The sequence below is a fragment of the Heptranchias perlo genome, chromosome 14 (genome assembly GCF_035084215.1).
Source record: "Heptranchias perlo isolate sHepPer1 chromosome 14, sHepPer1.hap1, whole genome shotgun sequence".
NCBI classification, from domain to species: domain Eukaryota; kingdom Metazoa; phylum Chordata; class Chondrichthyes; order Hexanchiformes; family Hexanchidae; genus Heptranchias; species Heptranchias perlo.
The window spans coordinates 47,217,583-47,233,314 of NC_090338.1; the positions used below are offsets into that span (position 1 = coordinate 47,217,583).

The window sequence follows — 15,732 nt, forward strand, 5'->3', positions numbered from 1 at the left end:
TATGATGCGATCTCTGCCCCAGTCAGGAACCAGTCCAACTCCCTCTTGAAGGCAGAGAGTCAGCACCCACCACACCACCGAGCAATGTATTCCAGAGGCTCACAATTCTCTGGGAAAGGAAGAACCGCCTACCATCCTGTCTATTCCCACTCTTCCATAGTTTAAACTCATGTCCCCGGTCCTCCCCAACCTGTTAAACTGGAATAACCTATCAATAGGGTCGCTATCCAGCCCTTTCATTATTTTATAGACCTCTATCAGGTCACCTCCATGTCTACTCTGCTCTAAAGTAAATAGACCAAGGTCCTTGAGCCAATCTGAGTAGCTGAGGTTCTTTAAGCTAGGAATCATTCTTGTAGCTCTCCTCTGGACCTTTTCAAAAGCAGCTGGGATGGAAGGATCGAATGACCCATTTTATGTTAGAATCATAGAATCATAGAAGTTTACAACATGGAAACAGGCCCTTCGGCCCAATATGTCCATGTCGCCCAGTTTATACCACTAAGCTAGTCCCAATTGCCTGCACTTGGCCCATATCCCTCTATACCCATCTTACCCATGTAACTGTCCAAATGCTTTTTAAAAGACAAAATTGTACCCGCCTCCACTACTGCCTCTGGCAGCTCGTTCCAGACACTCACCACCCTTTGAGTGAAAAAATTGCCCCTCTGGACCCTTTTGTATCTCTCCCCTCTCACCTTAAACCTATGCCCCCTCGTTATAGACTCCCCTACCTTTGGGAAAAGATTTTGACTATCTACCTTATCTATGCCCCTCATTATTTTATAGACTTCTATAAGATCACCCCTAAACCTCCTACTCTCCAGGGAAAAAAGTCTCAGTCTATCCAACCTCTCCCTATAAGTCAAACCATCAAGTCCCGGTAGCATCCTAGTAAATCTTTTCTGCACTCTTTCTAGTTTAATAATATCCTTTCTATAATAGGGTGACCAGAACTGTACACAGTATTCCAAGTGTGGCCTTACTAATGTCTTGTACAACTTCAACAAGACATCCCAACTCCTGTATTCAATGTTCTGGCCAATGAAACCAAGCATGCTGAATGCCTTCTTCACCACCCTATCCACCTGTGACTCCACTTTCAAGGAACTATGAACCTGTACTCCTAGATCTCTTTGTTCTATAATTCTCCCCAACGCCCTACCATTAATGGAGTAGGTCCTGGCCTGATTCAATCTACCAAAATGCATCACCTCACATTTATCTAAATTAAACTCCATCTGCCATTCATTGGCCCACTGGCCCAATTTATCAAGATCCCGTTGCAATCCTAGATAACTTTCTTCACTGTCCACAATGCCACCAATCTTGGTGTCATCTGCAAACTTACTAACCATGCCTCCTAAATTCTCATCCAAATCATTAATATAAATAACAAATAACAGCGGACCCAGCACCGATCCCTGAGGCACACCACTGGTCACAGGCCTCCAGTTTGAAAAACAACCCTCTACAACCACCCTCTGTCTTCTGTCGTCAATCCAATTTTGTATCCAATTGGCTACCTCACCTTGGATCCCGTGAGATTTAACCTTATGTAACAACCTACCATGCGGTACCTTGTCAAAGGCTTTGCTAAAGTCAATGTAGACCACGTCTACTGCACAGCCCTCATCTATCTTCTTGGTTACCCCTTCAAAAAACTCAATCAAATTCGTGAGACATGATTTTCCTCTCACAAAACCATGCTGACTGTTCCTAATCAGTCCCTGCCTCTCCAAATGCCCGTAGATCCTGTCTCTCAGAATACCCTCTAACAACTTACCCACTACAGATGTCAGGCTCACCGGTCTGTAGTTCCCAGGCTTTTCCCTGCCGCCCTTCTTAAACAAAGGCACAACATTTGCTACCCTCCAATCTTCAGGCACCTCACCTGTAGCTGTCGATGATTCAAATATCTCTGCTCGGGGACCCACAATTTCCTCCCTAACCTCCCATAACGTCCTGGGATACATTTCATCAGGTCCCGGAGATTTATCTACCTTGATGCGCGTTAAGACTTCCAGCACCTCCCTCTCTGTAATATGTACACTCCTCAAGACATCACTATTTATTTCCCCAAGTTCCCTAACATCCATGCCTTTCTCAACCGTAAATACCGATGTGAAATATTCATTTAGGATCTCACCCATCTCTTGTGGTTCCGCACATAGATGACCTTGTTGATCCTTAAGAGGCCCTACTCTCTCCCGAGTTACTCTTTTGCCCTTTATGTATTTGTAGAAGCTCTTTGGATTCTCCTTTGCCTTAATGTTGTAGCATTCCATGAAAATAATTATTTATTCTTATAATAAGTTTTAAGGTTATTTGATTGTTTAATTTTATGCTTTGTGTTTAGTTATATATTCCCTGGTGATGTTTATTGATAGGAAAGGTGGTGTAAAACGTGGCTTGTGATGTCTTACTCCCTCCAAAATCGAGACACTCGATGTACAGCCCAAACATATTTCTTTTTAACGTCATAACATTCACCCTGGCTCACTGGTACGATTGAGATGATGGTTCTTGACCCTAATGGGATCGTTTCCACTTACCGAAGGAGCGCAATGGTCAAATCATTTTCTTTTTCTCAAGAACATTTCTGAAAGATGATTGTAGCAGACTCAATTCAATTCAAACAGTGTTGCTATCGAACCTTTTCATTGTGGAGTTGGGTCTGTGAATGATTTTCGTACCCGAGTCAGCACTCTGGCTGTCAAATAATCAGCAGAAGATTCCCTTCGCGGCAAGTGAGTGGCTGGGACCGAGACAGAGCAAGGCTGCCGCTACTTTCTGAGAAATAGCATTCTCTGCTTTTCCATTTCGTGGCGCATCCCACGTTGTTCAGAAACCAAAGAAGAGGCGTTTATTATTCCCTCCGACTCACTCAGTTCCCACCACACTGCGCTACGCAGCTGAAGTATGCTGGGGATGCGCTGATCATTATAATGATTTTTTGGGGGGTTGATATGTTCCGCGGGATGTTGCCGTTCCAATATCAGCTCCGGTAGAAAATATATAGTTACAATCTTAAAATGCACATTAGCTAATTCTTTCAGTTCTTTGAAAGAAAATCTCGTTGGTTTCCCCAGCAGAGCAAGGTGTGACTGGCATTCCCACAACATGCGCCTCGCAGCTCGACTTTGAAACCAGATACCTTGAAGACTCGATAAACGAAGTATTGCAACTGTATACAGAAAAATTCATGCTGATCCCATGATCGTTCTGAGAAACACGGCTGCCGAGATGAAGACGTCGAGCATTTTTCAACCGTAATATGTTACTTAGACGTAATTTAGCCTGATTGAAATGGTAAGAGGTTTTACTTCTTAGAGAATGTATATGTGGCAGCAATAGTACAAAATAATGTAATTCATGTTCTCACTTTGTATTGTACCTAATGGAGCCAATGTACTGCAGAAAGAATTACTTGCGAGACCAAAGGATCGGTATTAGAAATGCCTACTAACTAGTCTTTAAGTTGCAGCATATTTCCTTGACTTTCTTGTAGCTTTAAGCCAAAGAATGTAAAACAAAATAGATTCTCCAAGTTGAATGTCTCATTTAGTTCTATTTGGGACTTTATAAAGTCGTTTGCACGGATATTAGAGTTCGGTTCGGTTAAAAAGGTGGGGAAAAAACTAAATAGTTGAACATGATTGTTGCAGCATTTCAGACCTCGAAACACGGTTCGCGGTTATCAAAACCAGGATCGGTATGTTTTGTGTAATCTTTAAGACGCCGCTAGATTTAGTTTTACCACATTACAGAAGAACAAAAATAATAACGGACACTAACACTGAAACATTGGTTAACATCAGCTGTAATTTATAGGTACAATAAACCCGTCATGTGTTATAACAAACAAACGCTGCAAAATGTCAAATCTTGTGGAAGACGGGAAGCACAATGTGTACAAATAATCTGCTTAGTTATCGTTCTACGCATATCCGTTTCATTCATTGTAGAATTGTCGTGACCACAACCATTCTTCTTGGCAACCTATTCCAGCTGTTGATTATCCTCTGTGTAAAGACATTAGTAGTGTCTGTCCTGAACTTGCTATTCCCAACCCTGAACCTGTATCCTCTTCACTGCCTTGCTTTATATGAAAGTACTGTTGGGAACTTACTTTCTTCAAGCCTTTATCTTACATCATTGTATATTGCCTACAAAAATTGGACGAATAGCGAAAAACAACGGATTACTTTTTACAACATAGTCTCATAGAAGACCCAGTAATAAAGATATACTGATATTTAAAATATTATGTACAACCTGGACACGTCTCCCTAAAAGAGTTAGTTAACATTGACTGGACATTTGAATGGATGAGGGTTATTTTCTGCAATTACTGGAAGAGGCAAGGAAGTCGACCACACCTAGAGGGATACATCTGTTGCAGAATCTAACCTGGTGAAATATGGGGACATGTTCCGAATATCAACACGTTCAAAGCAGCTACATTTAAGGCGGTCACTAAACGCTATAGCAATAAACCATATCCATAAGGTAGCAACTTGAAACCCCCAATACCTTTTTTTTCAAAGGAGAAAAACAAACAAAGCAAACTCGCAAAAAAACTACGAAGAATGCCTTCGTTACTTATTTCGTTTATTATATTAAGGGGACAGCCACAATAAAGCGACGTTTGCTGTCGCGCCTGGTGGGTTCTTCCTTAAAATGCACCAATATAAATAAATAGAAGCCACTTGATACGCAAATCTAGGCCACTACTCTAAAAACTGACGTGTAGCGTATACACAGTCTTATTGCAGGATAGTAGTTATAGCAGGTTGCATAGCTAATTCCTACATTACAACAGTGATTGAACTTTAAAAGTCTTTCTTTTTTTGTCTTGTTAACCTGACCACTACTAATAAATCCATACAATTTTATTAACTGAGCGATGCTTATGAATTTGACTTGTATTTGCCAAACCAATGCAGCCGAGAGCGTGTAACCACTGAAACAAAATTGATTCCAAAGCAAAAAAAAAGCTATTGTCACGGTTTCAAGCTCATGGGAGCTGCTTCCAACTGTTAAAACAAAACATATTGGGAGTGCGATCAATTGAGTATGGCGAGCGGCAGAATGTAGAAAGCATCTGCTCTCCCCCTTTGTTATTAAGGGTCGGAACCAATTTTTTTTTTGCAGCATAACTTTAAAATAACCATTGACCGAAGCACAGAATGAGTAAAAACCAGTGATAGTTTGAAGCTCGGGCAGTCCTAGAGAAAGGACATGATCTCTCCAATCGCCTTAGGTGTTATAATTCTGATGATTGCACTGGTTGAGTACGATATGTGAGGTTATTGAAGATATAGGGATGAAGACTGTGCATGCAGCAATCTGCAAAATAAAATGCGTCCAGGAGATGGCATTTGGATATTAGCAGGTTCTAGTGGGTTGACCGGCGGTGGGACAGCGCGATGACTGGTAAAATGTATGACAGAAAGCAGCCGGAGCTACATATACTTTTTTGTGTCTTTAATTCAATTGTAAAAATGTGTAACTTGGAACAGGAAAAAGCAAAATGCTAATATATAGCCCATTCAAGGAACTCTAGACACTGTTGATTTTTTTTTCTTCTGAAATGTTACACCGACAGGATGGAATGAGTTGCCAAGTGTACCGGACGATTAGTGAACTCGAATTATATTAGATATTGGAATGAGCGAACACGTAAAAAGGTATGGGTTACGAAAAATGACTTAATTTCAATGTACGTCTACAATGAGTTGAAAATCCAAATTATACAGAACATTTTTAAATTTATCCCCCCCCCCATTTTATAAACCAAGATACTTTTTCGTTCCGATAAAATATGTATAACAAGTGACAAATAAATGTTTGTTATTTTCATGACGTCGGCAAAGATCCCATTTTCTATTTTGGTTCCTGTCATAGATACAATTTTGTCCTCCATGTGACTTATGTTGTGCACTTAGAAAGTAGTTTAATTAAGACTGAATTGAGACTGAATTTTTGGGAATTTATTACCCTGAAACTCAAAATTTGCACCTACAGAAGTGAGACATAGTTGTAATCACACACACATATATATTTCTGCCTGTTTGTCTCAATGTGTGTGTATAAACATGCATGTGCCTGCCCTCAAGATTTTAGGATGGAGTTCAAACTTAGCCTCCCAACTTCTACATAGGTGCTGACTAGCGTGCAGCATAAGAGAACTGGAGCAAGCATATGTACTGTCAGACCTGACACCACTGACAGCGTGGTAGCGAGTTTTCTTCCAATTTGGTAGCGAGTTTTCCTCTAATTTTTCCTTATTACCAGCAAGTTTGAGTTAATACCAACCTACCAGTGTTTCCCTCTGTATTACAGACTTAACTATTGTCCCTTTAAGGCAAGGGCCTGTGCCTGGTTTCCTCATGGATCTTCCCTCAGCCTAAGCCACATCAAAGGCCTGCTCCTCAGCCATATTTGGCCCCTTCACAAATGTGTACTGACTTCTTCTGTGAGGTATGTAAGTTTACACCCGCAGATACCACTTCATGTGGCACTGGCAATTAGAAAGTCACCAAAATCAGAGGGCCTCTGAGCTGAGACATAAAGGAAATCAACACCCTTCTTCACTTACCAGGAGTGTGCCCTGTTGAGTAGCTGAGAATGAGCCCAAGATTTTCTATGAGGGACTAGTTGCTATCCAGTTACTGCTAAGTTAGTGTTTATGACATACACAGATTCATTACTTCAACCTTTCATTGGGATTTATGGCTACCTAGAGTGCAGGTTTGCACTGATCTGATTAGCTTTCTCAGAAAGTGGACTGTTTTTGAAGCTTTGGATTAATATGGATACAGAGAGCAGGTTTCCTGTTGAGAATTTCATTGTGAGAATTAGATGAATTGGGCAATGCAATTGAAAGTTTCCACTGATGTGCATAAAATAATTTAATCACAGTTAGCACAGGCAAGAACTTCTGTTGGCATAATAAAGACATTTTATTCAAATACAGTGGAACAATTTTTCACAAATGTCATTTTTTTATGTTTTTGTGGAGTTTAGGTTGAAAACATGAACATGACATGAGGATCACACACTATCATATAAATCAAGTCAAGTCTAGATCAATCTGTACTTCAGAAGTATCCCTACATGGGCATGGAGATGTTTACCAGTAAATGTAATTCTTCAGCATCATTATGTTGGATGGCATTTGTACAATAAACAATAGAGTTAAATGTTTCATCTGCGGATACTTTGCAGTTGTGAGAGTTTTGTGAAGGATATGAAATGGACCGGCTTTAAATAGTCTGGCATTGCTTTGAGACAGAGCTCTTCTGCTAAACCAGAGGCAATAACATTTACAGAAACCAGACATCAAACTGTGAAGTATCAAGTCAAACAAATGCATATGTAAAATCTGCACAGTTTATCCTGGCACTGGCACATGTGTTCTTTAACATCTCAGCGGGAAATATCAGTATTTAAAATGAAAGATGAGCTTATCTGGAGGGTAATAAAATTGTACACAAAATGGTCATAGATCTGCGGAGTTACAAGAAAGTTTATTAACTCAGATCTTTTCATCATAAATTCTAATTTATTCTATGACAATTGCAAGTTACATGGTTGAGAGCAAACTGTTTTGAGCATGGAGAGGAAAATATTAATAAGAAAAATAATCCATACATTTTCCAAGCTTATTCCCCAAAAGAAGCGGGGGGGCTCTGAAAATCGTGGATTCCCGGGGCGTGTCCGGAGTCCGGCTCCAACCCGCACACTTCCGGGTTCCCAAGTGACGCGCTTAGATGCGCGCGCAGCCCCCGCGTGCGGGACTCCCGCCGGCAATTAAAGCCAGCGGGACCCCACTTTAACCAATTAATTAGATAGTTCAGGTCATTTGCAGACCTGATTTGTAGGATATTTTAGGAGGGGTGGGATTTTCAATTCAATTGAGACTTTTGTCCTGTACTGGGGGAAACACTCATAGTTGAAATGGACGTGTTGCAGCCACCAGCCTGCGGCAGCTGCAAAGGTCCATTTGACAGGTGGGGTGGGGGAAACCTTCACTCATTGCAGGAGGCGACTCTGTCACTTTGGACAAAGTTTGGCCTGCACCACCCTCCTCCTAACAATAAAATTCACAAACTTGCAACCTCAACCCCGGTGTGCAGACACATGTACCTACCTTGTGGACCCCCTCAAATGTACATCTTCCAGATGGGGGCCGCCATAGCTGCAGTCATGACCTCCTCGGAGGGCAAACAGCATCACCAGCCTCGCCGGCCACGCCGTCCACCTCTGACACGTGGAGCTCCACATCACAGTGCTGTGACACATCCACCTGCACAGCAGGAGGGAGGGCAACCGCAGAGAGAGATGCGTCACAGAAGGCACTACCCTCGTCACAGGGTCCACAGACCGAGGCTCAGCTTCCTGGACCGCTCTGAGCAGCAGTGCAAACAGAGGCTCAGAATGACTCGACATGTAGTCGTGAGCATCTGCAGCCTCCTTCATGCCGAGCTGCTCCCAGCTGGCCCGAGCACCATCTTCTTACCTGTCACTGTCAAACTCACCACTGCCCTCAACAACTTCTCCTCCACATCCTTCCAGGGTGCCGCCGGGGACATCGCTGACATCTCTGAGTCATCTGCACAAAAGAGCCCTGCAAATACACCTACACCCACTCTGCAGTGACACAATGGGTGGCATCAGGTGTGGGTCTTCATTGTGATCCTCAGGAAAGGGCATTATTGCACAAACCAGACAAGATTTGCAAAGGCGTGGCAGTAGTGGTGACAATATAATATGTAATGTGAGTTGATCAGAAATCAAATATAAGTAAAAACCATGACAAACCCTCAAACACCCTTGTCCATCCCCTTCATGCTCACGACACGTTTGCCTTACACTTCCTACTGCACATATGTGATGCATGCCCTGTGGCTACAGCACAGGTAGTGGCAGGTTGCGTGAGGCTGACCGTGAAAGAGATGCATGAGAGGGTGAGTATGAGATAGAGCCATGAGATTGTATGAGGATTGGGTTGAGTGGTAGTGGTGGGATGAGTACTGGCGAGGTGAGTAAGTGCAGGTAAGATGAGGATGAGGTTTGAGTGGGTGTGAGGAGTGATGTGATAGAGTAGTGTTGGCAGTGGTGAAGCAGATGTGGGGTGGGGGGCGGTGATGTGGCAGACGGAGTGTAGGGGAATGAGTAAGTGTACTCACTTCGGCTGACCTACTTAGGTCATTGAAGCGCCTCCTGCACTGTATGCAGGTGCTTAATATGTTGGTGATGCTGGTGACCTCCTCTGCCACCTCGAGCCAGGCCTTTGCGGTGGCAGAGGCAGGCCACTTCCTCTTATCCGCTGGGGAGAAGATCTCTGTCCTCCTCCTCCTCACCCCATCCAGTAGGACCTGGAGTGAGGCATCATTAAACCTGTGAGCAAGCCTTCCCCCGTGCTGCTCCATGCTGTAATTTTGGCTCCTTTCTGCAGCATCAGTCAGTGGAGGACTGCCCCTTCAAATAGGGCTCCTCCAGCTGACAGCCTCTGATGCGGCTGTATCATATGTTACCTCCGCGCCCAGTCGACCCCCCGCTGCCAACCCGCCTCTCTCCTAAAATCGAGCCCTATAATTTTAAAACTGGCCATTATCAAAGTATATTTAATTCATCCAAAATTAACAATCCAGGATTGACACAGTAATATTGCAATTTAGAATATTGGTTTTCACTTTTCATCCTCACATGTGAATTTCAAACCTAAGCCATCTATTTGTGGGGAAGTAGCAATTTGAAGCTAAATTGGTAGAGAATGTGGGAGGACAGTTACATCCTGAGGTTGCAGTTAAGACATGGTGGGAGAAAATTTCCTCGGTGCACTAGTGTAACAAAATTGTAAATGCATCCTTTATAACTTGTTTTGCAATTTTGCTATACCTAACACACCGAGAAAATCGTCCCCATTGTTGACACAAAGAAGAGAGAGTTTTACTTTGCATCTGGTTCATGCAGTATCTAATCACTAAATGCTTCTGCTAACCCTGGAACTCAAAAGCAGAAAAATATTCCATCCCCAATTAACATGCCTCATCTTGAAATGTACAAAAAAATTAAAATATATATTTTATACCAATTTTCAAACTAATTAAATTTTCTTAGTCTATAAGTGTTAAGCTTCTGTATATAAGCTGTCAATGGATTTTTTTTATGTCATAGAAAATTGGATGTTCTTTGGTTATCCTGACGTAATGTAATTGTTTTTAGCTTACTGTCTGAGTAGGGGAGAAGGGTTGAAACCTGCTGCTTGTTGCTAGATTAATTGATTTGCTGTGGGTATGATACACCGCTTTGAAGGAAAGAGAAGTTTGGTGCTTTACAGAAAAGGCAGAATTTTATGGGGTAGAAGGATTTATGGTTTTTATTAAATTCTGTGCCTGGAAAAAGGTTGGTGGTAAGCGACTGATGATGTGTGAGGAAAGTGACCACTTCATCCCTCAACTTCTTTGAAGTCACTTAATAATTGAATGGATTATGCAGGGGAAGAGTCTGATATTGTTTCCTTTTCTTCAATAGGGAGTAGAGTTGGTGAGATTAAGAGATTAGGGAGAACGGGTGTTGGAGTAGTTGAGAGGACCTGTGCAATGCATGGAGTGAGACAGAAGACACCAATAGAAGACATGAAAGTTTGCCACAGTAGATAAATAGAGTTTGCAGAACTGAAGATCAGATACTTTAAACCACTGGAAAACTATGACAGGATGGGAAAATAGTTATATTCTGAGGTTGGAGTTAAAAATCTTAACATTTATAGAACTAATGCAATGCATGGAGGTCAGATAGAAGACATGCAAGTTTGCCACAGTAGATAATTAGGATTTGCAGAACTGAAGATCAGATTCTTTAAACTACTGGAAAACTATGACAGGATGCAGGCTAACAATTTATAAATCATATATTGGAACATCTGTGGTACAAGCAGTCTGACTGAGTCATAGAAAATTGCTACTTAACTGAGTCAATGTGAGTCTCTTGCAAGAAGCTTACCTTTATGATCTATGAGGCTGAAAAATAGAGATTGGGTGAATGTGGTGCAGCTCTATTCTGTACAGAAAGATTTTCTTTATTACATTAACATGCAAGGATCAGAATGTATCATGCAAATAGGTAACATGCATTTATTGACACACAAGTATGGATCATAGCCGTTATCTATACTCCCATCTCCAACACAGGTAGATTTCTGATGAGGGTGACAGCCATCTTGTCCAAGTTTGATCAATACAATGGTCGTTCAGTGGTGAATTCAACATGAATATGGATTTGATACTTGACAGATTGGCCTACCTTCAGATTTTAAAAGATTATTTCAAGCAACATTATGCAAGGAGATTATGTCGCCTTAAACTAGATCTTAGCTATATCCATTCATTGTTTATTGTGAATAAGCCTAAATTTATATGGAAACTAATCCTCATTAATGAGGATGCTCTATGAAATGAAGAGCTAGTTTCTCCTATGTGATCCCACCTGAGACAGAACTGGAGAATGATGGAAAATCTTCATTTCCCTCCCCCCCGCCCCGCCAGGACTACCACTGGCTACACTTTGCTCGCTCAATGCATGCAAATGGCAGTGGGAGGATGATTGGGCCCTTGCGTACTCAGCGGAATTTCTTGGCATCTGTCATGTTAATGCTGCTTCCTGGAGCCACCATGTGGAAGGTGGCAGTAGGTCCCATGAAGTGGTATTAATGGCACAGAGGCGGCCTGATGGAAGTGGAGGGTTTTGCAGTAGCCTCTTCTCCCTCTGTTTTGCCCCCAGAACTTACTTGCTGAATTTCCCTCTTCTGAAATGGTGGACTCAATCTTGCTGGTGGTGAACCTGCTGGGAGCCCTCCCTACATACCAAATAACCCCTGACCTAGGAAAAAGGATTGAGGTTATGACAGGGTCATAATGGTGGGCAGAAGTTCTATCCTGCTGTAACACCACCCCTGGGAGGAGAATCTAGGCCTGAGTCTGTGTTGTAAATCACTGTTTAGTTAAATTTCTTGTTCTGTTTTGAACACAAATAAGAACATAAAAAAGCAGCAAACACTGCTACAATACCCCACATAAAGTAAAATCCTCTAAATTTCTTTGCCGACAGAATAGAGAGACAAGGTGGGGGGAGAAGGGACCATTGGTGAACTGATAAGATTTGTATCCTCCTTGCCTAGCCCCTAGCACCAACTCTGAAAGTACAGCATCTTCTGGCATGTGCGAAAAATGGCAGGTGCAGTTGTACTGGAAGAAGAAGGCCAAGGTAGCCCAAAGTTCATTCTTGACTTTAGTGGTACTAAAAAAGGATCACAAAGATAAATACAAATAAAGATTTCCATTTAGTCCATCTAGCTCATCCCTTATAATTTCCCCCTCATCACAGCATCCAATTGTCTCTTGAATGACTCCAGATTTTTTGCCTACTGGGTTTTCCAGGAAGACCATACAGATATTGATCATTCTTTATGCCAAGAAGTCATGCGTGACATCAGTCCTGAACTTGCCTTTTACCAGTTTGTACCATATCCACAAAAAAACAAAAGTTTGGAAGTTTTGGGGCCCTATTTGAGCTGCCTCTTTGATGCTAGTGTATCACAAGCTCTGACTAGTCTAAACAAATTTAAGAGTTCGGATCTGAAATGGGTGCAGGAATCTTCCTTTAATATTGAAATGAGTTCTGCATTCATTTGAGGCGGCTGCTAGGTCCGATGAAAAACGGCCCTGACCAATTTAGAGGTAGCCCAAATGCCTGTGCAGATCATGCATTGGCCTCTGCAGTGCTAATTTGGTTATTGTTGCACCTGATTTATGCTTGTGGGCGTAACGATGTTGAATTTATGTCCCATTGATGAGCTGCAAAAATGGATACGACTTTTCTTTTCCAAAATTCTCTATTTAACTTGTGAGTTGGTCTTTCAGTAGAAAGTAAAAAGGATAAGACTAGTCTGCACAACATTATTGTTCACAGTCTGATCGAGGTTACTTGGGTTTAGAATTAACAAGTGTTTTTAGACATTCTGGTTTCTACCAACTTGATATTATGTTACAGCTTTGTGTTCTTGAACAATGAAGCAACAAGCATTAAATGGCCTTAGAACAAAACCTTAGTATGTTGGATCCAGCTGAGTAACTTACACTCAACTTAATGCACAAAGTCGACTGTTAACAGGAATGCTCATCCGCCCCCTTGGTCTCGAAGGTCCCCTCTCTAAACTACTTTCCCCATTTTCCTAGTGCACTTGCTTCTTTCTCAATTAATTTTTTAAAATAAAAAGTAAAAATTATCCACCCCCAAGAGCTCATGCAAGAGTTGCTCCTCCTTTGCCCCGGGTAATGAACGCTGTGGAAGAAATGGCTCTTTTTAAGAAAAGAGGCAAGTTAACATACAAATGAAAAAAAAAACAGTAAGTTCACTGCACTTTATGTACTAAAATGGTTTACAATAAGCATTGTTAGAAGCAGGAGTTGGTACGTGCCAAAAAAGAGGTCAAGCATATTCATTTTGAGAATTATTGCATTCTTAATTTTAAGTGCTTCCTATGTGATTGCCAGGAGGATTATTTGGAAGTAGAAGATACCCAGTATTGTCTAGGCTATTTATTTTCTATGATACAAATTAATTTGGAACTGATTTTTATGTAGAACTTTATTCCAGCTTTAACTCAAGTCTGAAAGTAGAAAAGAGAATCAGGGCCCCTTTTTTGTAGAACTTCCTTGTGAGAACAAACAGAAAATTATGGAAATAATTCCTCCTGGTTTTGAAACTATGCCACACCATCCAGAACACTTTAGGATTACTTTCCTAGTTCAGTGAGTTTTATTAGCAGCTGAAACAATACTTTTATTTTCTCCCATTTAAAGGCTGCATTACAAGTTAGAGGACAACTTTAGAATAGAGAATTTAGGAGGACCTATTTATACAACTGTGCCTCTGTGTCAGAAAAATTTGGAAAACTAAAGTAGAGAAAGTAGGCAAAATATGGGCCTAAATTTTAACATGGAGCTGGGAAGATGGCGGGGTAAGGATGGGGGGGTGGAATTCTTGACGGGAATCCCAGAAGTATGGGTTTGACAGGCTGGCCTCAGTTGGACGGGAGAAGAGGAAGGAAATGGATGCAAGAAGGTAAGTCTTAGATTGGGGGGGGTCAGGATCGGAGGTCACCGGGGGGGGTTGCCGGGATCGGTTGTCATCAGAGGTCAGGGTTGGGGTCATCGGGGGTCAGGGGTCATCTGGGTCACTGGGGGGTCGGAAGTCATCGGGGGTGTCTGAGATCATGGGGGGAGGGTATCGGAGATCATGTGGTGGGGGTTTCACTGCAAATAAGCTTGTTGGTCCTGGGGGAAGCACTCCTGCTCCTCCGGGCCCACAAGCAATGCTATATAGGCACTTTTCTGCTGTTTCGGGCATTCTCGCCTCCTTATGTGGCATGAAGTAGTAGGCCCTGCCCCCAGGGGTTAAAAACAAAAAAGCTGTAAAAATGGAGGCCTGCCACCTCCTTGAAAGCTATTAGTGACCGACCTGCCTCCTAAGAGCAGGTTGGTCGCTCACCCTTCATCCAGCCTCCATTAAAACCGGAAATGGGCAGGTTGGGGGCGGGTTTTAGATTTAAACATTTTTTACTGCCCTGCTGCCCCAACCAACCCGTTTTTCCGAGTTAAAATTTAGGCTATGGCATAGAAAGGGCAGGGAGAATGGGACTAATTTGATAGCTCTTTCAAAAGAGCCGGCACAAGCACGATGGACCAAAAGACCTCCTTCAGTGCTGTATCATATGATTCTATAACTAGTTTTTTTTACAAAATAATACTAAGAAAACAAAATAAGTTGTCATCAACATTTTGCAAACAGTGTAATTAGTATCGGAAATACCACTCTCAGTATTTGAAACTAAAATCCTGTGTGATAAAAGCTTCCAAGGCCAAGGGGTCAATTGTCAAATTTGAGGCTGGACTGTACCAATAGGTTTTTGACTATGATGCTTAACATGACCAGGACCAACAGTGTCCTTAACTAGCATCCACAAATGTGGACTGCCAGCAGGGAATATTGATCTGCATTGGGAGCCCTGGCTGCTTTTTCCCCCTTCCCTAGCCTGGAGATTCTGGGGTCAATTGTAGTAGCCTCACTGATACCCTTGTTAAGATCAGCTAACTCAGCACCACAGGAGACTGAATCTGGGACTTTCTTGTTTGATATTGTTTTTTGCCACACCAGGTCGTGTGTTTACCCGCTGAATCACTGAGAGAGTATCTGGCCCTAGTCATAGAATATGTTGTTGATTTTAGCTATATCATATAGGCAGACTAATATATAAAAACCTGTAAATATAGTAACATTATGCAAAAGTAGAGAAAATATTCACAGAATCAGACAATATTGACTAAAAATGTTGACTCTTCAAGTGGGAGATAAAGCATAGCCTGGAATGTTGAATTCTACTAAATATTAACATTTATATTGTCGTCCAGATATGTCACATCAGTTGCCAGAATGGTTTCCAATCTCCTCTCTGCTCTTCAGGAACTGTACATCAAGAGTCAGTCATAATTATAGCTCCATTAAGGAAGCTACACTTGTTCCTCAAATGCAATGGAAAAATGAAAGGATCCACTCATAGCACTTAGGGGCTGCGTAAAATCTTTACTATTCTCCTTGCATTGAAATATAACATTTTTATTAAAGGTAGTTGTTAAAAATTACTGTGAAGTTACCGTTCTA

General features: G+C 41.8%; 1 protein-coding gene across 2 annotated transcripts in view; it reads left to right on the top strand.

The window, feature by feature from the left end:
- Positions 1-2,915: 2,915 nt before the first annotated feature.
- htr4 (5-hydroxytryptamine receptor 4) overlaps positions 2,916-15,732 on the top strand; it is a 146,517-nt gene continuing 133,700 nt past the window's right edge. Inside the window, exons 1-2 of one of the 2 annotated variants that reach the window (XM_067996402.1) lie at positions 2,916-3,312; positions 5,612-5,693. The gene's annotated coding sequence lies outside the window, so the exon portion shown is untranslated. The remainder of the gene's footprint in view (positions 3,313-5,611; positions 5,694-15,732) is intronic. The other variant, XM_067996403.1, reaches the window with a different exon arrangement.